The 23,303-nt window shown below is 47.6% G+C and overlaps 1 long non-coding RNA gene across 1 annotated transcript; it reads left to right on the forward strand.

The window, feature by feature from the left end:
* The first annotated feature begins 9,627 nt into the window (after positions 1-9,627).
* On the forward strand, positions 9,628-14,972 carry LOC135450062 (uncharacterized). Its single transcript, XR_010440938.1, has 3 exons — positions 9,628-9,672; positions 14,444-14,532; positions 14,925-14,972. It is a non-coding gene; the product is annotated as an uncharacterized LOC135450062 (long non-coding RNA).
* The last annotated feature ends 8,331 nt before the right edge of the window (positions 14,973-23,303 follow it).

A 23,303-nucleotide genomic window follows, 5' to 3' on the forward strand; every position in this document is an offset into this window, starting at 1 on the left:
TTTGAGCCTTGCCTTCAGTAAGCTGCTAATTCCACTGATGCACTTGGTCATTTCCCCTGGTGTGACTTTAATGCTGTGTCACCACTGATAATGCAGCACAGAAGTTAGGGAATCATTGATTAATATTCTGCAGATTAATAAGAATTCTCCTGCCTCTCTGAGGCTGTTGCCACCTCTGCTGCTCCAAGCAGCCAGTGCTCCTGTTTTAAACACACCTGTCCATTTACAGACACCTGTTTTTCTGTTTTCTGTTTAGCTCACAAACACAGAGACACTCTGAATCAAAAGGAGCTGAATCTCGGAAAACTTTAAATATTATTTTTAATTGGTTTTGATTTAACTTGTGTCCACAGTGCATTTAAAAATAGAATTTCTAAAAGGATGAAAAGAAAAAAAAGGCCATTTTCCTGCAGTATTTGCCTGTGCCACCACTGCTCAGTTTGGATTTAATTCAAACAGAGCCCCAGCCTGTCTCTTCCCCCGTCGTCCTGTTTTATTAGAGAAGATGCTCGCCTGCATTAGGCACTTATTAGATAAATACAGGAAAACTGCTTGTCATTTATGGGTTTATCCATTATCATCTCGCCCATCCGATAGAGTAGCCTGATTTCAAAGTGACAGCTGGTGGAACCTCTCCTTGATACATGCTAATCCAGTTTTTATTATGGAAAAATTGCCTGTGCTTTCAGGGAGTGAGAGGCAGTTACCAGCCGTGGCTGCCAGGGGCGGGACCCTGTGATCTCTGCTCTAACAGCCCAAAAATGAACCATTATCTCCCGGGGAAACAGGGATGCACAGCTCCTGCTGCAGCCCCGGGCTCTGCAGCCGCGCAGGGCACAGGGGCAGAGGGATTCCACCCGGAATTACAGAGCAGGGGCTGCTGTGTGCCCAGACCCGGAGTGGAGAGGCTGCTTTGGGGCTGCACTGACCCTCCCTGCTTTTGGGGCTGCGCTGCCCCTCCTTGCTTTGTGGGCAGAGGGTGGCACTGGGGAGGTGCCCCCACTCTGCCCTAGTGCCAGGGGATGCTGCAGAGCTCTGGGGCTCTGTGCCCATCCCTGCTGCCCATCCCTGGTGCCAGGGGATGTTGCAAAGCCCTGAGGCTGTGTGTTCATCCCTGGTGCCCATCCTTGGTACTCCACTGGGTACCTTGGTACCCCACTGGCTGCCAGGGGCTGCTGCAGAGCTCTGGGGCTCTGTGCCCATCCCTGGTGCCCCTGGCTGCCAGGGGATGATGCAGGGCACTTTGAAGTTTTGCCCATCCCTGGTGCCCATCCCTGGTGCCAGGGGATGCTGCAGAGCCCTGGAGCTCTGTGCCCATCCCTGGTGCCCATCCCTGGTGCCAGGGGATGCTGCAGAGCCCTGAGGCTTTGTGCTCATCCCTGGTGCCCCCATCCCTGGTGCCCCATCCATGGTGCCCCATCCCTGGTGCCCATCCCTGGTACCCCATCCCTAGTGCTAGAGGATGCTGCAGAGCTCTGGGGCTCTGTGCCCATCCCCAGTGCCCATCCCTGGTGCCTGGGAAGGGTGTGGGTCAGGATCCTGCAGGTTCCTAAGCCTCCCTGGGCTCTGCTGGGAGATGGGCAGGGCTGGGATGGAATCCCAGCTGAAATTCCAGGTGAAATTCCAATGAATTCAGTACAAACCTCAGAACCCTCTGGGGAGGGACGAGCTGTAAAACAGGAGGCAATATTCCAGCTGTTATCCCAAACCCCCAAGCAGAGCCCCTCATCCCCAAAATCCCACCCAAGGCAGGTGCAGAGGCAAGGAGCAGCTCCCTGCCAAGAGCAGCTGGCTGCTCGGCTGCCACCCAATTATTAATTTATCACTAAATTTATTAAAAGTGGCCAGATAACAGAATCTTGGCTAATTGAGAGAATAATAGATGTTCCAAGCCTTGATTTTCCTTGCCTTTGACTTTATCAGATCTCAATCACTGCAGCACGTGTGTTCAACCCCTGATTCCAGTCAAACAGCCTGGTTTAAATTCTGAATTAGAAAAGAATTAGCGCTGTGGCATCCAGGCTTGACTTTCCTTCTGAAGCTTAAATAAAAACTTTCATCAAAGCAGGGAGCCTGTGCAGGTTAAGTGCCCCTGCATGTACAGACCCTTAAAGATACTCTTCTTAGAGGCACTGAAAGGAAAGAAATGGAAAAAAATCTCAAGTGGAGCCATATTAAACAAAAAAAAGAAAGGGAAAACAAAAGGAAGAAAAAAAATTTCTCTATTCTTTTGTTTTTGTACAAAATATTTGTTTGCTGTCCATATGCTGTGTATGAACTCTGATTTTACTGAACTCAGCTGGGTTTGAGGCAAAGCTTCAGGAATTTGTGAGCACGGATGCCAGGCTGCAAAGAGCATTTTGAGACTTTCAGCTGAGGGAAAAGCAGGTTCTGGATGATGGAATATTGCTTTGGGGTCCCTGTGTCGGGTAGCTCCTAGAGATGGATGTGCTGGTACTGAAACTGTTCCATGGTGCTGAAACTGTTCCATGGTACTGAAAGTGTTCCATGGTATTGAAACTGTTCCATGGTATTGAAATTGTTCCATGGTACTGAAAGTGTTCCATGGTACTGAAACTGTTCCATGGTGCTGGTACTGAAACTGTTCCATGGTACTGAAAGTGTTCCATGGTACTGAAACTGTTCCATGGTACTGAAACTGAAACTGTTCCATGGTACTGAAAGTGTTCCACTGTGCTGGTACTGAAACTGTTCCATGGTACTGAAATTGTTCCATGGTACTGAAACTGTTCCATGGTGCTGAAACTGTTCCATGGTACTGAAACTGTTCCATGGTACTGGTACTGAAAGTGTTCCATGGTGCTGGTACCGGATCTGTTCCACGCTCCTGCAGAGCCTCTGGCCCCGTGCTGAGGGTTTGGTCCTGGCTGAGGAAGTGGAAATGTTCTGTTCCCCCAGCCTGTTCCTCGTGCGTGTGACATATGTTGTTCTGTGCTGTGAAACACAAAATCCTGAACCTTTAGGAAAGGGATGGGGAGCATTCTGTGGGCCCAGCCACGGCCCAGGGCAGCTGGGAGATGGGAACATTCCCACCAGTGCTCCCAGTTGGGACTGATCTCCTACAGCACGGGCTCCAAACGGCGCAGGAACAGAGATAAATATAGATAAACAGGCACATGGCTGGGCCACGGATGGCATTTCATCCCCCGGTCTGAATTTCCGGGGTTTCGTGGGTTTAACTTATTTGAGCACAGTTTTCTGCGATTTAATATAGAATCGTTTCAGATCAGAAACCGGTAGGAAAAGAGCTGACACTCTTTTTGCTGCTGCCTCCCCCTCCCCGCCCCCCTTTTTAAGGGAAAGAGCTTTATCTTAATTAAAGTTTAATTAAGGATCACGTTTGGCAGTACTTTTCACACCGATCTACACCAGCAGATTTTCTAAGGCTTAACTTTATCGTGCAGAAAATCCTCTTTTATTACTCCCAACCTGTTGTAAAAGCTGTTGGCACAGAGCGGTGGCTGCCTCATTCAGCGGCCTTGTTTGCCGCTGGAAAATTCCCAAGTCTCTGGAGACAGCACCACTGTGCTTCAATTTAATATCTGTCCTATCACCGCCAGGCCCGGGCTCATTATTAATGATACTATTCATTAATTTCTTGTTGGGCCGATGTTGTTATTTATTAAAATATTAAAGGGAGCTCCTGAGACACATGCATAATGAGGGACACCTCCATCTCGCCGGGGCACGGGGATGGGCTGGGGAGCTGTGCCCCCGCTGCAGCCTCTCCTCCCTCATTAGTCCTGCCGGCTCTGAGTGACACCGTAAATCCATTTTGTGCCGGGCCCAATCGGCGCCCGCCGCAAACGGGGGGCTCTCGCTTTTAATGAGCCATTCCTATGCAAAATGAATCGACTGCTGTCTAACTCATCTCATCTGCCCCTGTTTGGGGGAAGGACTAAATTGCCTGTATTTATATCGGGAATAAATAAAAGACAGACAGGGTTTTTTTCCCTTTCCGGTCTCACATTTGGAAAATCTCAACCCCATAAATTCTGGGCTTTAAGGAGCTGCCACCTTGGCCGGCTGGAGCCCGCTGTGACATTTGGAGGCGCGATGGTTGTATTTAAAAATTTACAGAAACTGCCTCCCCAGCAGTTTGTGCCCCACGCTGGCAGCCGTGCCCAGGTACTGCCTGCAGAATCCCCTGGCTCCTGATGTATGGCTCACCCTTTGCAGCTCCCGCCTCAGCATCGCCCCAGATCCATCAAACCTGCCGCTAATTAATGAATTCAGCGCTGATGTCACACCCGTGTTCAGGTTCCCTCCTGGGCTGCCCGGGACAGGGGATCTGCATCACAATCGGGGTGCCATCTGAAGGTGAAGTTTTCATTCGTCCCGCGCGGTTGTTATTTTCACCCCGTGCAAATAATGAAGAAATACCTCCCTGTTTTCCGAGGATTAGCCGGCCGTAATTGCAGCCTGGTTTGATCCCTCTTTTAATAACCTGGGCCCCTCTCAGCCCAGCCTCTCCGGCAGCTTTGTGTGATCCAGGGGCTTCCATCTGCACACACCTCCAGCCTTTGTGCTGGGCACTCCCAGCCCCTGGTGCCCGGCAGAAAAAACCTTCCTGGGGGCAACAAAACCCTTCCTAGGTGCAGAAAATCCCTTTCCTGGAAGCAGGAATACCCCTTTCCTAGGAGCAGAAAAAACCTTTTCCTGGGAATAGAAAAACCCCTTTTCTGGTGGCAGAAAACCCCTTTTTCCCGGGAGCAGAAATACCTCTTCCCTGAGAGCAGAAAAACCCCTTCCTGGGGGCAAAAAATCTCTTTCCTCAGAGCAAAAATGTCCCTTTCCTGGGAGCAAGAATATCCTTTTCTGCGAGCAGAAAATCCCCTTTCCTGAGAGCAGAAAAGCCCCTTTGCTGAGAGGAGAAATACCCCTTTCCTAGGAGCAGAAAAACCCTTTCTGGGAGCAGAAAAAAACCTTTTCTGGGAGCAGAAAAGCCCCTTTCTGGGACTAGAAAACCCCTTTCTTGGGAGTAGAAAACCCCTTTCCTGGGGCAGAAAAACCTCTTTCCCGGGAATAGAAAAACCCCTTTCCTAGGAGCAGAAAAGCCGCTTTCTGGGAGCAGAAAAACTCTTTCCTGAGGGCAGGAATATCCCTTTCCTGGGGGCAGAAAAACTCCTTTTCTGGGAGCAGAAAAACCCCTTTCCTGGGAGCAGAGCACTGCTGTGTCAGGGTGGGATATTTGGGATATTCCCTCAGCAGGGCATTTTTTGCACCTCTAACCAGTGGCAAACACACTGGAGGTGTCTCAGCTTCAAGTGCAAAGTTCAATGAATTTGCGTTTCCCCCACAATTTTAAGCAGTATTTTACCATGCAGTTTTGAATTGATTTTTGAATAAGCATCATAAGGAAGTTTTTCCCAAAGATCTCCCCAGGGAGTGTTTTCAGGAATCTCGTCTGGGTTTGGGGTGGGAATGGCTCCCTTGCAGGAGGGTTCCCCTGCCTGGAGGGCTGTTGGAGTACAATCCTCCTGCTGACAATTGTTTAATTCTCTGCTCACACCTCCAAAGCCTCTCTAATGCACGAGAGAGGCTCTGGGTGATGTGAGGTCACCAAACGAAGCAGCTCTGGCCCAGCAGGTCTGGGGGTGAAATCTTCATTCATTTCTGGCCCTAAAAACGAGCAGGTGGCCCTGGGCTGCGCCAGGGTGTCCTGCAGGAGCTGCGCCCTCCTGCTCGGGGCTCCCAGCCAAAGCTCAGCATCATTAATGGGAGTTTAAATACTGGGAGCAGAGGGTGGAGCAGGCAGAGAATGAAACTGCTGGAGGGAACAGCTTCCAAAAATGTGTGGGAAATCCTGGGAAAGGGAGATCCCTGTCCCTCACCCTGAGCAGGGACAGCTCTGCCTCACTGGGACCTGCAGGCATCTCCTCCCTGTCTGCTAAACCTGTCAGGCTCTGGGCATGGAATCAGGGGGGATTTTGCTCCAGACCCAGTGGCACAAGCAGAGGTTCAGCTCTGATTTCTGGGCTTTTATTTTCAACGCCATTCCCTTGTAGGGTATTTATTTTTGGGAGGATGGGGCTGTATTTGCACAGGCACAGAGTAGCAGCATTGCCAAGTCAGGTGTGAAACCCACTGTGGGATCACAAATGTGCAGGATAAAATAACAATAAATATTATATATTATATATCATATATAATATATTATATATTATATAATATATATTATATACTATATATTATATATTATATATTATATATAATATATTATATATTATATATTATATATTATATATTATATATTATATAATATATAATATATAAAGTATATAATATAAAACATCTAATATAAATATATACTATATAAGATGTATTATATACTATATACTAGATACTATGGTATATATTATATATTATATGTAATGTGTAATATATAATATGTAAATTATATTATATTATATTATATTATATTATATTATATTATATTATATTATATTATATTATATTATATTATATTAACAATAATAATAATGTTTCACATTTTTCTTTGAATACTACATTTCCACTCGAATAACCCATTTTCACATGACTAAAGCCTATAATTTTGTTGTATATTGTTAGGGGGCATTGTGCTGTTTGGTCACAGGTTGGGTTGGATGCTCCTGGAGGATTTGCCAAGCAAAATATTCCGAGATTCTTTTGGAATATTTTCTTTCTTTTATTCTTTTCTTCCCAAAACGCTTTGGGTCTCTTGAAGCTCCTCTGACAAAGCTGAGCCTGGAATAGCCCTTTGCCCATTTCTGCCCCCCTGGGAGTGGGGTATTTAGGGAGAGAGGTAATTAAACAGCCCCAGCTGTTAATTGGGAGCAGCCAGGTGTGATAGCTCCTGGAGCAGCCACACCACAGCTTTATTTCAAAGGCTGGGATTTATTTCATTTTTTTTCTTTGCCTTCTTTCAAGGAACTGTGAATGTTTTCATCTGAGTCTGGGTGCAGCTTTTAGTGCAAATGTGCTGCTGGAGCCCCTGGCACAGCTATTCCAGCCATTCCTTGTGATTTGTGGGAAGGGACAATTTGCTGGAGGTCTCTGAGGCTCTGTGGGGAGGGTTAATAACTCCTGGAGAGGTGGGAGAAAAGAAAGAGTTTTGTGTCTCCTGCAACCTGCAAGACTATGAAATGTTTCCGAGTGTAATTTCCTTGAAGTTAAAGTTGAGGTTATTAAGGTTCACTTAGCAGATAAAGTTTGCCACAATTTTCTTGCTCTCTGTGATCAGATGACAAGATTTCTAATCCACAAAAGCAGGGCAGGATGTTGGGGGCTCTGAACCATGCTCAGGGGATACACCCAGGGCCTCCCGGCTCCTCTCCTTCCCATGCATTTTTATTTGCAAGGAAATTTGAAAGCATTGCATTGAAGTTCCCCCAGCCACCCCCGGAGCTGGTTTCAATTTGTTGGGCTTTGTAAAGCTCAGTATTAGCAGCACTGGGGTCGGGATCTGGGGTGCTGCCATCCCAAACCCTGGAATTGCTGAGTCCCTGAGCCTTTTCCAAATGGGGTTCTGTGCAGCTGACGGGAAAACGGGGCAGCTTTGGGGGAAGGACAGGTTAACACCAACAGAGAGAAAACCAAAGTGGTTTTGTGGGGAATTGATAGGAAAGAAGCGTTCTCACAAGGAATGGGGCTGTTACTGCATGCCTGGCTCTTGGTGCAGTCATTGCTTGGTGCTTTAAGGAGCACAAAGTTCTGCGCAGCTGCTGGGAAAACAGAGCACCTTTGGGGAAGGACAGGTTAACGCCAACAGAGAGAAAACCAAAGTGGTTTTGTGGGGAATTGATAGGAAAGAAGCGTTCTCACAAGGAATGGGGCTGTTATTGCATGCCTGGCTCTTGGTGCAGTCATTGCTTGGTGCTTTGAGGAGCTCAAAGGGGTGCCCTGTGTGGATGGGAATTGATTTGTTCCAAAGCACAGCCAGGGTTTCTGGGCTGTGGTGCAGCTGATGGGGATCTCTGGAGTCTGTGATGGTATTGAGATGAAAAGAAGCAGTCACACAGAAATGGGAGGCTCAGCCAGATCTGCACGGGTTCCATTTCGTGCTGCCCATCATGGGGTGCAGCAGAGCTCCACCAGCAAAGCTTCTGCTCCCTTGTGGGAAGCAGGAGAGCCCTGGCAGTGTCCCAGTCCCAGCCTGGGGCAGTGGAAATGTCCCTTCCATGACAGGGTGGCACTGGGTGGCTCTGAGGTCCCTCTGACCCAAACCACTCTGGGATTTTAGATTATGACCAAGCCAATTCTTCACCCTCTTTTGAAAAACTGAGCAGTTCATTCTGAGTTATTCACTGAGTTAAACTCGTGCCTGTCCCTCTGCAGCTCTGTCCTCTCCAGTCACTCCTCAGGGGCTGCTGAGGGCCTTCCTGAAATTTCCAGCCTCTTCTTTTGGAATGTGGGCACCAGAGGAGGCCAGGCTGGGCCGGTGGTGGTCTCACTCACACAGCATTTGTTGGTAAATCCACCTTCCTGCTGCTGCTTGCTCTCCTCTTCCCTGTCACTGACATGCTGGATAAAGAACTAGAGAGCATGAGAAGTTATTTCTGACCCCTTGCAGTTGTATTAGTGTAAGGGAACAGCACCTTTCATATCAGTGATGTTTGTTGTATTAATGAGGCAAAAATAGCCATTAAGGAGCCCTGAGCATGTACTTGAATTTCAATAAGTGCTTTCTGTGCAGAGCCAAGCAGAGATTACACATCAGACCTAGCAGCTACTGGCTATGGCCAATTTTTAAAACACAGGCACTTCATTTGGAAGGGTTTCTAATGCTAAGATGGAGATCTTAAATTAAATACCCGATCATCTAAACTCATCCAGTGTTTGATTTTTAGGTCTTAGTGCTTCATCCAAGCTCAAGATAAAAAGACAGGCGTTAAAATGTATAAATATGCTCAGTTCCTCAGCCAGCTCTAATTGCCTAATGCCCCTCCACACGTTTCTTAAAATGGATCACGACTTAAGAAGACTTATGTACATTCCATGGATAAAATGTATTGATTTCCTGCTCGGCTCTCATGGCAGAGGAGAGCACAGAGACACTGCTGTGTGTCACAGAGCAGCCCCAGCCCCGTGCTCCGGGGCACAGCACAGCCTCCTGCAGCCCAGCACGCATCAAATGCAGGAAAACCCCCCTGCCCGTGCCCTCAGGGTGGGGGTCCCGGGCAGGCAGGGCTGGCAATGCTCACAGGGGCTGCTGCAGTGACAATGAGTGCCCTGGCTCCATCCTGCTGCCTGCGCTGGCACTGCCAGGCCCTGCTGGAGCCACCCAGCACCATGGGACTGGGATGTGCCCATGTGTCCTGGCTGGGGTGTTTCCCCTCACATACTCAGGGTGTCATCCATCCATCCATCCATCCATCCATCCATCCATCCATCCATCCATCCATCCATCCATCCATCCATCCATCCATCCATCCATCCAGATACAGGATGGGTAAACGAAGGTGTATAGAATGTAATCTAATCCCCAAAGAGTTGCAGCTGAATCAATTACTGAAATTAGGAGCAGGCCTGGTGTTAACAGGCCACACCTGTAGCCAATAAGAGCAGTGGTGTAAAAGAGTGGGTTGGTGAGATCTGGAGTCAGATGGTTGCTGCAGGGACCAGGAAGAATCAGTGCTTGGAGGAGCTGCTTATAGAAAAATTGAGGAGGTATGAATCCCTGGGGATATGGAACTCTTGCACTATAATGATTATAGAACTCTAAACTATAAAAGACAACACATCCATTGATGCCCGTCCATCCATCCCTCTATCTATCTGTTCCTCCATCCAGTCCTTCCAGGCATGATTGGCTTTGTAATATGTAGAGAAAATATATAGAGAGGTACCTTTAAATCTTTAGAAAAATACATAGAGAGTCTCTTTTAATTTGATAATTAATTAATTTAATTTTATTAATTAAATTATTAAATAATTCTGTATTAAACTGGAATTATTTAAAAATATGTAGGCTTGCACTCAGGAGGTAAATCCATTATGTGTAGACTCAGAATCATAAAGTCTCAGAATCTCAGAATGGTTTGGGCTGGAAGGGACCTTAAATCCCATCCCACTGTGCCATGGCAGGGACACCTCCCAGTGTCCAGCCTGGCCTGGAATTCCTTCCCAATCTCCCATCTGCCCCCACTCTGTTTCAGTGTGAAGCCACTCTCTTTTTCCTGTCCCTCCAGACCCTGTAAATTTTCTCTCTCTATCTTTCTCATCATCCCCTTCAGGTACTGGAAGGCCACAATTAGAATTTACACCATTAGACTTTTATGCCAACTTGAATGCAACACTTTAAATTCATGCCATTTTTTAGTGACAAAAAAAAAATTAATTTTTTTTAAAAATTGTGATTGTTTTAATGACAATTAAAATAACACCAAAAAAACCAAAATGCACCAAACTTCCAGAAAGTTTCAGGAGGAAGAAAAGACAAAAACCCCAACATGTGCCTTTCCTGTACCAGCCCTGTGTGTGGCTCAGTGGCTGTGCAGGCAGGGAGCCCAGCTGGGGAGATTGATGGAGCGAGCTGGGCTAATGCAGAGCACGAGATGCTAAGGGCTTGTGACGCTCACATTTGCCTGCTCCATTACGGGGCTCTAAATGTTGTTTCCTCCCGGGCTGATATTTCACTCATCTCAACCGCCTTTATTAAAAAAAAATGATTAAAGCCCCCCCAAGAAAAATGAAAACAGAAGAGCGAAATCATCTCGAAATCATCATTTTGCAGGGAGGCAGTTTGGAGGCTCCCAGGTCTCTGTTTTCCATCTCAGAAGAGAGGAGAGTGCTCATCAGCACATCCCTGCAGGTGTGGGGCTGGCACTGCCCAGCTGGGGCACAGGGACATGGAGAGGGACCCTGAGGGGCTTTTAACTGGGCAGGAAAGGGTTACTGCCCCTCAGCTTCCTGGGGCGAGATGGGTTAGAAACCCCAAAATCCACAGTTAATGTGAGCAGGTGGTTCTGGCTGTGAGGTAAATGCTGGGCTTGGCCACAGGAGTGGGATGGAGCAAGGTCAGGGTGGTTGGATCAGAGATGGGTTTGGGACCTTAAATCCCATTTATTCATCCCCTGCCATGGCAGGGACACCTCCCACTGTCCCAGGAATTCCCAGTGTCCCATCCATCCCTGCCTTCTGGCACTGGAAGCCATTCCCTGGCTCCTGTCCCTCCAGCCCTTGTCCCCAGCCCCTCTGCAGCGCTCCTAGGCCTAAATAAGGGGATATCCTAAATAAGGATAACCATTTTATCCTAAATAATGGTATTCAAATAATCTTTAAAATGTATTAAGACGAAAATTCAAAATTAAAGAAATCAAAGTCTCCAAACTTGATACTCCAAGACTGGAGTTACGCTTTTGCCCTCCTGACCTTTATTTCAAAATATTCTGTGGCCCACCCTTTCTCATTTCCCAACACACCCCCTCCTCTCCTCACATTTTATCTGGAGGGCAATTCCCAGGGCTGGGCTGCCCTGTTCCCCCAGGGGATGAGGAGCTCCAACCCCATCCCCACAGGGTCCCTCTCCTGCTCCAGGCTGCGTTTCCCCATTCCTGGTTGGGCTCCAGGGACAATTCCAGGGTTCCTCAGCAGGAATCACTGGAATTGTCTCTGTGCCCTGCTCCAGGCTGGGTTTGCTGAGGGCTGCTGGCACTTTATTCCAGATTAAATCCCCTCCATCCCTGGGTTTGCTGGGTGCTGCTCACTTTATTCCAGATTAAAGCCCCTCCAGCCCCTGGGTGTGCTGGCTCTTTATTCCAGATTAAAATCCCCTGCAGCCCTAGGTTTGCTGGGCACTGCAGGCACTTTATTCCAGATTAAAACCCCTCCAGCCCCTGGGTTTGCTGACACTTTATTCCAGATTAAAACCCCTCCACCCCTGGGTTTGCTGGGTGCTGTTTTCTCTTTATTCCAGATTAAAACCCCTCCAGCCCTGGGTTTGCTGGTGCTGCTGTCTCTTTATTCCACATTAAATCCCCCTGTTTGTGGCTGTCCCAGGCCAGGCAGAGCCAGCCCCATCCCATCTCCAGCCCTTTCCTCTGCCCTGCCTGCAGCTCCTGCTGCTCCCCTGTGCTGCTGCCATTAGAGGGAAATGATTTTTGCTCAGTTTGCTCAAAGGCAGATTTAAAGGCAGGTCCCCGAGGCAGCAGGAAAGTCGATCCCCTAAGCTACTCCCTCACTGTTTGCTTTTTTACATGTAATATCCCATTGCTGAGCTGGGCTGTAATTTCAAATACAGCACACGCTACGTAAATACATCCCTCAGAAATGGGCTAATGTGACATTTAATGGAAATTAACTGCTTTTATTGTGGTGTTTGGTTGCACTGCCACCTGAAAAATGGGTAAATCCACTTCATATACATAGAAATATCGCCCAGGCTTTTCTTTTTTGCCAGTTTCCTGACTTTTAATGGATGTAGCTGCATTTATGCTGCTGAGCTGGTTTAAAATATACCCAAATATATGTAATTTTAACTACAGCAGTCCACCTAAGAATTCCACCTGCATCTCTCCCCCATTACTTATGTACTTAGGGCACTGGAAAATGCACAGATCCGTGGGGAAATTCCAGATAAACCCTGGTATTTATTGCAGGGCTGGAGCAGCAAAGGGTTACTTGAGCCCAGGCATTGTAAGTACAAGCAACAGGACTCCATTGGCTTTAATTTGTCCATGTCTTTCATTTGATACTCCCAGTATTAATAGCTTTGCAAGGAAATTCTGCAGTCATTAATCATAATAATTAATCAGATCCAATTATATTGCATATAAATGCGAACAAATTGCTGAAAAAATAATGATCTATCACCAACATGTCACGAGGAAAAAGAGACTAAAATAGTAATTAGAAGCAGGGATTTAGTTGTGTGCAAGTACTCTGCGCCTGATTTTAGCAGTGTGATGATCTGATGATGTAATTAGCGGGAAGAAAGTCAAGCAGGCTTTTGCAGCAGACCCCTTAATGACTGTGCAACGCAGGAAAAAATATCCTTGCATTGCTGGCTGCCTTTATATTTACCCTCAAACCCTCGCTGCTGCACTGAGAGGCTTGCAAAGAGATGGCTCCTGGCATTTTCCACCCAGATTGCCTTGAGGTGCCTCGAAAATATTCAGAATTCCACCCAAAATTGGTGCGGGGCAGCAGCGCTTTCCCTGGCACAAAGGGTGGGATCTGAGTGGAAATCTACTGGTGCTGGTGAATCTAGGAAATCTGATTTTGGTAAATCTAGGAATTCTGATTCTGGTAAATCTAGGTAATCTACTTGTTTTGGTAATGTAGGAAATGTGCTGGTAAATCTAGGAGCTCTGATTCTGGTAAATTTAGGAACCCTACTGATTCTGGAAAATCTAGGCAATCTACTTGTTTTGGTCAATCTAGGAAATCTACTGGCTCTGGTAAATCTAGGAAATCTGATTCTGGTAAAACCTAGGAAATCTACTGGTGCTGGTCAATCTAGGAAATCTACTTGTTTTGGTAAATCTAGGAAATCTACTGTCTGGTATAGGAAATCTAAAATCTGATTTTGGTAACTAGAATCTATGTGTAATCTAGGAAATCTGATTGGTAAATCTAGGAAATCTACTTGTTTTGGTAAATCTAGGAAATCTGACTCTGGTAAATCTAGGAAATCTTCTCTTGCTGGTAAATCTATGAAATCTGATTCCGGTAAGTCTAGGAAATCTACTTGTTTTGGTAAATCTAAGGAATCTGATTCTGGTAAATCTAGGAAATCTGATTCTGGTATAAATCTAGGAACGATACTGATTCTGCTAAATCTAGGAAATCTACTTTTTTTGGTAAATCTAGGAAATCTAATTCTCATCAATCTAGGAACTCTACTAATTCTGGTCAATCTAGGAAATCTACTGATTCTGGTCAATCTAGGAACTCTGATTCTGGTAGATTTAAACCTGTGCCTAGATTTACCCCCATTATTAGCCGATTTAAACCCAGGTGCAAATCTCATAATTCTGGTTACTGAAGCTGCCTCTGTGGCAATACAAGGGTCCCCATTTTCCTGCCGCTGCCAGGTGCTGGGTGACCAATTCCTGCTGAGCGCAGCCAGGTTCATTTTATATTTTATTTATATTTTATAGTCTCAGGGTGCCCTGGGAGTGGCACAGGGTGCCCAGGGCAGTGCCAGCCCCCCATACCCACCCCTCTGTGCCCCAGACGCAGGTTTTGTGCCAGCACACACTAAAGCAGAGTTTTTAGGAACAGCAGACCCGAGCCTTTAAACTCCCGTGCCCTGCTCCAGTGGATTACACTTGAAACAGTGACTGAAGATTGATGAGCAGGTTTGTGGCAGATTTTCTACTTGAAAATAAATGTGAAGTTCATCATAGTTTTCAATACTAAGCACTGCACTTTCCTGCCTTTGATCTGGGTGTTGTGACTACTACAAAGAAATAAAACCTTATCTTACCTTTTGCAGCATCTACTGCAGAAGACCTCAATAATGCATAAGAACATCTGGAGGTGCGGTAATTTCGGCTATCAGAGATAAGAATTGACACAAAACAGGTAAACCCTACAAAGTCATCATGTTGAAATGAGCTGATTAAGGTCTGGGAACATAAAACATCATGTAGAATGTTTTCATGCTTGCTCCAGCTTCCCATTTTCTATATATTTATATAGAAAAGCAGGAATGCCAATTATTTCATCTCCCTTTTATTTTTTTTCCGGTGTGTTTAATAGGTTGATTAGCTGGAAGCCATAATATATTTTTATATAAAGAGACAGGAGTGACTGCAAACCTATTGCCATCTATTTCTGTGTGGAGTTAACTGTGAGTTCATAGAAAATACATGGGCATAGTAAACAGGGGTTTGAAATGACAATTTTTTACTGGTTGCAAGTGCTAATTGCTAGTTTCTCAAGGGTATAGAATTAATCACCTGCTAGATTTACAGTCTCTAGGTTGAGACCTGAGGATGGAGGCAATAAGAAAAGCTCTTGAGGGACATATCATATGGTGAGTCTAAATATCAGTCTCTATGCATATGTAAATTGGCAACAAAGTTTTTTCAAAGCTCAAGTATGCTAATTTCAAACAGACAAGACTAAAGCTCGCTTTTAGCAGCTGTTTAACGTCTGCCTGTGGGTGGTAGAGAGAGCTTAAAATACAAGCAAACAGTGGTGCATAAGTAATTAAGCAACATTTTGCCGGGCATAAATAATTCTGTTTATATTGCTCTTTGAAGAGTATGGAATACAAAACAACAGCTCGAGTGCACCTTTGGTCACCAGAGGTTGGCTGAGCCTCCTCCTTACCTTTGCTGCTTCCACCTTTTCCAGGCAGGAATTAAATGGGGGTCGGGGCTGCTCCTGCCATTTGTGTGTTGGAGAGCTTCGCTCTGCATTGCAGCAAAACAAAACAGACGCTGGAAAGTTTTTAACGTGCTGTGTTTGCAGCTCAGATTATTCCCTTTTTGCTTTCTCCCCAAATAATTCCCTTTTTGCTTTCTCCTCAAATAATTCCCTTTTCCCCTGAAATAACCCCCCTTCTCCTTGGCTCCCCAGCCTGAAGCTCCCCAGAGTGGCTCTGGGAAGGAAATTCATCTGTTTGGAGATCTCTGCACTTTCACCGCATCAAAGTTGATAAAATCATGCTGCATGTGCTATTTTGCTAAATTGTAAAAATTAGTGAGTCAACTCGACTATTTTCAAGGTCATAAGGCTGTTGATAATCCATAAAACAAAACAGCCTGACTTTTGCAGTTGTTATCACTTAAATTATTGCATGCATTAAAATAATAAGATGGTTGCCTTTATGGGATTCTCCTAAACCCAGGAGTCACTGAAGTGGCTGAGCACAAAACGCTCGTGTAATTTTGATGGCTCCTCTGAACTGCCAGAATCGGCTAAAAGCTGGAAAAACTAAAACAAGAGAGATTTAAAAAAATATCTCATTTGACTCAGTAAAGACCTTGAAATTAATCACAAGGAAGATGAAAGACGTAACATGATTTGGGAACATCTAGTCTGGAAAAAGGGATTATAAGTACCGGCTGTGATAAGAGTCAGGGTTTTAGAACTTGGGTTTGATGAAATGCTGATGGTTTAAAGAATTAGCAGTTAAAAGAGGAGGTGGTTGGTGGGGGAACCCTCTGTGCTGTGTGCTGCAGAGAGGGCTGGCCCCAGTGTCCCCGCTGGTTTGGTGGCACTGGTGCCCCAGTGTCCCTGCTGGTTTGGTGGCACCGGTGCCCCGGTGTCCCCGCTGGTTTGGTGGCACTGGTGCCCCAGTGTCCCTGCTGGTTTGGTGGCACCGGTGCCCCAGTGTCCCTGCTGGTTTGGTGGCACTGCTGGCTCCTGCGTCCTCGCTGGTTTGGTGGCACCGGTGCCCCAGTGTCCCCGCTGGTTTGGTGGCACTGGTGCCCCAGTGTCCCTGCTGGTTTGGTGGCACTGGTGCCCCGGTGTCCCCGCTGGTTTGGTGGCACCGGTGCCCCAATGTCCCTGCTGGTTTGGTGGCACCGGTGCCCCGGTGTCCCCGCTGGTTTGGTGGCACCGGTGCCCCGGTGTCCCCGCTGGTTTGGTGGCACTGGTGGCCCCAGTGTCCCTGCTGGTTTGGTGGCACTGGTGCCCCAATGTCCCTGCTGGTTTGGTGGCACTGGTGCCCCAATGTTCCCGCTGGTTTGGTGGCACTGGTGCCCCAATGTTCCCGCTGGTTTGGTGGCACTGGTGCCCCAATGTTCCCACTGGTTTGGTGGCACCGGTGCCCCAGTGTCCCTGCTGGTTTGGTGGCACTGGTGCCCCAGTGTCCCTGCTGGTTTGGTGGCACTGCTGGCTCCTGTGTCCCCGCTGGTTTGGTGGCACTGGTGCCCCAATGTCCCCGCTGGTTTGGTGGCACTGCTGGCTGCTGTGTCCCCGCTGGTTTGGTGGCACTGCTGGCTCCTGTGTCCCCGCTGGTTTGGTGGCACTGGTGCCCCAGTGTCCCTGCTGGTTTGGTGGCACTGCTGGCTCCTGTGTCCCCGCTGGTTTGGTGGCACTGGTGCCCCAATGTCCCCGCTGGTTTGGTGGCACTGCTGGCTCCCGCGTCCTCGCTGGTTTGGTGGCACCGGTGCCCCAATGTCCCCGCTGGTTTGGTGGCACCGGTGCCCCGGTGTCCCCGCTGGTTTGGTGGCACCGGTGCCCCGGTGTCCCCGCTGGTTTGGTGGCACTGCTGGCTGCTGTGTCCCCGCTGGTTTGGTGGCACTGGTGCCCCGGTGTCCCCGCTGGTTTGGTGGCACTGCTGCTCTAGTTTGAGGCGCAGCAGGAGGGACAGGGAAGGGACCCTTGTGCAGCAGAAATGGAAATGGCTTTGGGAATGGGGCCGGGGGTGCCCAAGAGCTCTCAGGCTGGAACAGCTCCCCTGTTTGTGCCATTTCCCCGTGTCCCTGGAACTTTGTGTTCGTGGATGGCTCGGGCAGGTCCTGGCTGCTCCCAGCCCTTTCCTTGGAACACCTGAGAGCTGCTGGAGCCCAGGCTCCCAGACTGAGCCTTCTCTTTCCCTTCCCTCCCGATCTGCTCACCTTTCTCTCCAGTTTAATTATTCATTCCCTAATTTGCTGCCTCTCCCCGCGCTCCCCTGGCCGTTTGTCACTGCGGCTGAGCAGCGCCAGCGCTCAGGCTGATGGGGACACCTTCCCAGAGCCACCAGCACAGCCCAGGCAAGCCAGCCTGCCCAGGCCCGGCTTAGCCACGTCCCCTCACTGCCTCCAAAGCCCAAACAAGGGCAGCCAGGTGGAATTTGGGGCTCTGCATTGGTCCCTGCTCTCCCTGTGTGACCGTGTTTGCAGGGGTCCCAAGATGAGGGAAGAGATGAGGATCTGACTCCATGTTTCAGAAGGCTGATTGATTATTTTATGATATATATTACATTAAAGCTATACTAAAAGGATAGAAGAAAGGATTTCATCAGAAGGCTGGCTAAGAAGGTTTGCTGTTGTGATCACAGTTCCCATTTTCCATCCCTGTTGCTGAACCCTCTCCTTGCCTATAAAACGTGGCTTTTTCAGGCTGGTTTTGCTCTCTGAGCCCCCTCCCTTCTCCTCCTTGGAGGTGCTGCCTCTGCAGCTGGAGAAGCCACTTTGGGGCCAGCAGCAGGACAGCAGGGGATTGCACTGAGGACAAGCTAGGAAAATTAAGAAATTGAGACATTTTTGGGGTTTGTAGTGATTTGCTCGCAGGAAGAGGTGATAAATGTGTTCACATTATATTTTTTTCTCATAATAAAGAGCTGGTAATCTCTTTCAGCCTCCCCTGCAATAACTGAGGGGCTGGCATCTCACCTGGCCTAGGGGGGAACTGTGCTCACCTGGCAAAGAGGTGTTTCTCCATCTCCTGAAGGATTTTAGTCCATGGAATTCATACTCAGTGTCATTTGTGCTTGCAGCTAGCAATAAGAACCAAACTGAGACAAAAATAAAGAAGATAAAAATCCAATTTCTAGCCAAGCTGCTGGTTACTGGAACAGGAGGATCCTTGCAGAAATATTGAAAATAATCCCATTTCTTGCCAAATTTGTGGTCTGGGTTTCACTTTTGCAGCAGCTGGGAGACCTCAGGAAACTTTGGGGTCTTTTTCATGGATGCTGTGAAACCCAGGGGTACAGGGGGGTTTTACTGGGAAATCCCAGCTTTGGTTCCCTGTTTGGGAACCTTTCCCTGCACAGCCCATCACCATCCCCAGGCTGGATCCCTTCAGCTTTGTGGGATTTTTACCCACTAAACAAAAGGGGAGAATCTGAGCCTCAGCTTTCCTCCCGGTGAGAGGCTCATCCGTTATTTAGGACAACAGTGCAGCTGTGGAATACTATATTTTAATAGTATATCTGGAGAACAACATCCTCTATTGATTTTTCATTTTGGTTTGTTTTTCCTCAGGGCTTTTTTATTGGTATGATTATGTGAGTTTGCTCCCACCTGCTACCAAGCACTGGCTTTCATCTTATGGGCACTCATTTGCATAAAACCTAAAAGCAAGGGATAATAATAAATATTTGGCAATTTCATGAATTTTAAAATTGTTTTCGTTACCAGGGAGAAATACTTTTGCAGGGCCTTTATTTCCTACTGAGTTTTTGACTGCTGGCCTTAAAGGAAAATTTTAAAAAAGGGAATTTCCTATCTCTTTTCTTTGGGTCGTATTGTGCATTTGCTTGAACATAAACGTTTCACAGTAAAAACAATCTGATTAACAGAAAATTACCTGCTCCCAGTGCTGTCAGCTTCCCAGAAACATTATGGGATTTAAAAAAATCCTTCAGGAAGCCACGGGTCCAGGTAGTTTGTGCCAATGCAGGGCAGATTCCTCCCAGCTCCGAGACACTCGCACATTATATTAAAAAAATGGAACCCAACCCTCTCCAGCTGTCAGGTTGCTGTGGCAGAATTTAGTTCTGTTCTCAAGAGCTTCCCTGTCCCATGAGTGCAAAGACAATAGTGCACTATATAGAGAGCCAATAAATCAATTAGCTCTAACAGCCAGCGTTCAGGAAATGCATTTATTCTCTTCAATGAAAACACAGTTTTTACTTGTAGCCATACTTCATACTGTTAAGGTCAATTTTTCATGTGGAAATTAAATCCAGTGGATGAAAAACTGCTTGTATATTCCATAAAGCAGGGAAGAAGTGTTCTCACTGATGTGGGATCACAAGTTTGTTTTATTTGTAATTATCCTTCCGCAGAGTAATTGAGATTCCAAACAGTGGCTTAATGGCTCGGCGCCCTCAAATTACCACTGCCTGTAACTTTACCTTTCCAAAAATAAGTGAGCTTTTCAATTGCAGCGCTCCTGCTAGAGCCCGGCTCCTTTTAGAACAATTAATTGAGAGAGGTGATTAATAGCTTAATAATGGGCTGCTCTGCGAGCGCCGCGAAGGCGTGGACAGGGAATATGCAATTCTGTGTCCCTAAAACTGCTCCTAATTGGGATCCCTGCAGCTCCTCTGAGCCCTTCCTAAAAACCCTGAGCCCAGCTCTGCCCTGGGCCTGGCCCTGCCCTTTTGCCAAAACCAAAAAACAAACCAAAAACCAGATCAACCAACCAAAACAAACAAACACAAATCCCAAAAACCAAAAACTAAACCAACTAACCAAACAAACCCAAAACCAAACCAACCAAAACAAACAAACAAAAAGATCCCAAAAACCAAACCAACCAAACAAACCCAAACCAAAAAACAAACAAACCCAAAACAAAAACCAAAAATCAAACCAACCAACCAAACCCAAAACTAAAAACCGAACCAAACAAACCAACCAAACAAACCCCCAAAACCAAAACCAAACCAATCAAACACAAAACAAAAACCACAACCCAACCCAAACCAATGAACCAAGCAAGCCCAAAACCAAAACAAAAAAACAACCAAACAAAAAAATCCCAAAAACCAAACCAAAACCCAAAACAACCAACCAAATACAAAACAAAAGCCAAACCAACCAACCAAACCCAAAATCAAACCCAAGACAAACCAACCGAAACAAAAACCAAAACAAAAAACCAAACCAACCAAAAAAACCCCCAAATAAAAAAACCTCCAAAAAGCCCCTAAACCAAAGATTCCCAACCCTCAAACCCCAACAAGCCCCAAACCAACCCCAAATCTTGGGGAATGGGAACGGCCAAGCTGAGGAGCAGGGAGCGATGGTGCAGCTGCTGTCACTGCCCGTTCGCCTTGGGCCCTTCCAGAACAGAATTCCCGAGTCCCTCAGGTGGGGAAGGAGCTCCAGGACACCCAGCCCAGCCTTTGGGCAGCCCTGGTGCTGCTGAGGGTGCTGGGTTTGGGATTTCCTGCCCTGGGACAGGAGGCCAGCAGAGCTGGAGCAGGGCCATCCATCTCCTGTGGGATTTTGTAAGAAGAAATTGTGGGATTGTGGAAAGCAGAAATGCCCTGAACTGGCACCTGCTGCTGTGTCTGATCCCTGTGACACACAGGGCTCTGGGTTTGGTTAAACCAAAATGTAAAACTCTCCTTTATTTAGGGGAACACATCATGGTGTCCATGGGGCAGACAGCTCCTCCCAGCCTTTGTCCCAGGTCCTGCTGACCCTGTGTGTGTCCCACAGGTTCTGCTCTCACACCAATCCCTCCACAGCCCTCCCAGGGGCCCCTCCCAACACTGGGCCCTGCTGGGATGGTGCTGGAACCCAGAGCAAGGGAGAGGAGCAGCAGGAGAAGAAAACCAGTCCTGTGCTTGCAGGGATGGGGAAGGCTCAGGGCCTGCTCCCCTGGCTCCGTGTGGTCACCTCAGAACCATCAGCTCCAGCAAAACACTCCTTAGGCTGGCCACAAGTTTAAGCAAAGTGCAGTTTAAAAGCAGCTAATGCATTCATTTCCATTAATGAATGCATCCTGGGCTGCAGCAATTAGCTGTAATTATAGTTTGGTGGGTACAGGTGGGGCTGGCTGGGAGCGTGGCTCCTGCTCCTGGGTGCTGCTGCTGCCTTCAAGCCCAGCCTCAGAGGGGCTCTGCAGAGCATCAACCACCCTGGGGAGACCTGCACATTGGGGACCATGGAAAGAGTCCCAGAACTGCCATGAAAACTGATTTCTGCTCCTGGCAGAGCCTGGGTCTCGGGGCTTTAGCTGCTCACAGTGACCCCAGATGTGTCAGAAATTCTCTTTTCCCAGCTCCAAGAAGGAGTCAGAGCTCTTCAGCTCTCGCTCTCAAGGTTGTTCATTGCTCCTTATCTATAAAATTCTCTCTCCTGCCCAGCCCAGCTCTGCTCAGCAGCACAGACAGAGGCGCTCTGCCTGCCCCAGGGTGCTGTTATCTGTTTATACTAAAAACTACGTGTGCAATATTTACAATTACTGCCCAATACCCATCACCTGTGTTAGACACTGAGCTTCTGCTCTAAACCAATCCCAAAGTGCCGCCATCACAGCAGGAGATGGAGGCCAAGAAGAAGAAGGAGAAAGGCTGGACATGCCCAGATTGCTCCATCTTGCCCCCTGAACCCCCATTCTAAAAACCCAAAAAAATCTATTTTTTAGTGATAAATTCACTTTCATTCTACTTAAACTATTGTGGCTTGTAATTCTTCGTATAAGGTTGGTAATTGCTTTTTTCCAGGGGGTAAATCAAAGGCACAGGGGTCCTGGGGTTTGGGCAAGGCTCAGGAGAGCTCAGGGGCAGAGGACAGTGAGAAAGCCCAGAGTGGGAATGGCAGAACTTGCTGAGGAAGGAAAGCGAGCCTGGAATTCTGGAGCTCTGGGAGGTTGGGTGGAAGGGATTTGTAAATTGTTTTGCAGTTGGTGACCTCCCGCTGAGTTTCCTCAGACTTGGGTCAATAATGGACACATTTATTCGCTCCTTTTTGTCGAGAACTCCATCAGGGAGACAGAATGGAGGTAAACAGAGCAGGGCTCTGAAAAGGGAGCGGAAAATAAGATTTTTATTGTAGCATTTGCATAATAGTCATCTTACAAAATTGCCTGGGAATAATGGGCGGAGGAGATGGGGATGAATAGGTTAAGGAGAAGGAAAGTCAATTTTTAGTGGTGTTGGAAGTGATAATGTTCTCTCCTCCCTGAGATACAAGAGGGGAGTGGGGCAGGGCTCTGAGGGAGGCACTGCAGCCCCGAGGGGCTGCCTGGACACACAGAGCCAAAATCAGTTTGGGGATGTTCACACCCCTGGGGCTGCCCAGAGGTGTCAGAGAGCTCCGGGGATGGAGATGGAGCTGCTCTCTGCTGTCCAGCCTGATCTCACCTGACTGGGGCTGTCCCTGTCCCTTTTGCACTGTCTCTGTCCCTGTTCCCTCTTCCTTGTCCCTGCTACCGGTCCCTGTCCGCTGTTCCCTGTCCCTGTTCCCTGTCCCATTCCCTGTTCCTGTCCCTGTTCCCTGTTCCCATTCCCCATCCCCTCTCCTGTCCCTATTCCCTCTCCTGTCCCTGTTCCCTGTCCCTGTTTCTGTTCCCTGTCCCCTATTCCCTGTCCCTGTTCCCTGTTTCCATTCCCTGTCCCCTCTCCTGTCCCTATTCCCTGTTCCTGTCCCTGTCCGCTGTTCCCTGTCCCCTATTCCCTGTCCCTGTCCCCTCTCCTGTCCCTGTTCCCTGTCCCTTTTTCTGTTCCCTGTCCCCTCTCCTGTCCCTGCTCCTGTCCCTGTCCCTCTTCCCTGTTCCTGACCCCCTGGCCATCCCCTCCTCTCAGGAATTTTTCAGATTGCTCAGCTCCTCCTCCTTTGCTCCATTTTTTAAAACTGTAATTCCATTTAAAAAAAAAAAAAAATCCTAATTGTGATGACTATTGCTATTAACTCCCTGCTCACCTCTAGGTAGGTCAGTTCCAAACTGCTCAG

This window comes from Zonotrichia leucophrys, chromosome 7 (assembly GCF_028769735.1).
Source record: "Zonotrichia leucophrys gambelii isolate GWCS_2022_RI chromosome 7, RI_Zleu_2.0, whole genome shotgun sequence".
In the NCBI taxonomy this organism is placed as follows: Eukaryota; Metazoa; Chordata; class Aves; order Passeriformes; family Passerellidae; genus Zonotrichia; species Zonotrichia leucophrys.